Below are 1,092 nucleotides of genomic sequence, written 5' to 3'. Positions count from 1 at the left end.
CTCTAGAGGATCCCTCATTGCGACGTCTACGAGGGCAAGATTGCGCTGCTGACGATAGTCCTCGCGCCGGGGATCGGAGCACGGCACGAGCAGGCAAACGAAGACGAGTACGCATCCGTGCCCTTCTAGATGTACACTTCGCTCGCGTTCATTCCACGCCGCCGCAACGGGTCCTGCGGCGCCGCTCCGAGCCCCGAGAGCGAGCGCTCCGCACGAAGATGGTACTCGGCGCCGTCGGCGCGCGCCGCGCGGCTCACTAGGGGTGACCCCAACTCAAGCTTGGGGGGGATTGGACCGAGATCGTGGAGCTTGCCAAGCGGCTTCAAGCGCCCCCGAAGAGAACGTGCCTCTCCAAGTTCGCTTACGTCGGCCCTCGAGGCCTCAGCGCGCAGGCGGAGCCCCGGCCAATTCGGAGAGCGCGATGCGCCGAGTCCCAGAGCTGTGAGTCTGCGCCCTCCGCCGCCGCCAGCGCAATGGTCTGCGCCCTGCGCCGCCGCCAGCGCCACGGCAAGGCCGCGAAAGACAGACCACCGACGCAGACGGAACAGCTCGACGGCACGTTCTCCTGGGACTACGCCGCGTCGCGCCGCCGCCTAGCGAACGACGAGGACCTCCGACTGGGCCTCAACTGCTGCGCCGTCTGCGCCGGCGCGCCGCTGCTGTCCTGCGACGCCTGCGGCCGCATCGTCTACTGCTCGGCGCGGTGCCGCGCGCTCGACGGCCGCGCGCACCGACGGGCGTGCGGAACGCTGCGAACGGTGCCGCCGGAGCGGCTGGAGGACATGGGCGTCGAGGAGGACGTCGACGAGGCCGCCGCGGATCTCGGCGACGTCGCGACGCTCCCGACGAACCTGATACATTGGCGCGACCCAACCGCCGCGCTCGCGATGTCCTTCCCGCTGTCCGCGGCGTGGGCGGCGGCGGAGTTTCCCCGCGTCGCGAGAGCCCCGCGGACGAAGCGCCTCACGATCCACGTGCTCGGCGCCGCCCCGCCGGAGTGCGCGGCGCCGCCCCAGTGGTGGGCCGCCGCGCTGGGACGACCGGTCACCGTCGTGCTCGTGGGACCGCAGGCGACCGCGCGGCCCGACCGCG

This window comes from Aureococcus anophagefferens (genome assembly GCF_000186865.1).
Source record: "Aureococcus anophagefferens unplaced genomic scaffold AURANscaffold_765, whole genome shotgun sequence".
NCBI lineage: Eukaryota > Pelagophyceae > Pelagomonadales > Pelagomonadaceae > Aureococcus > Aureococcus anophagefferens.
Note: the sequence above shows the minus strand (reverse complement) of the source record.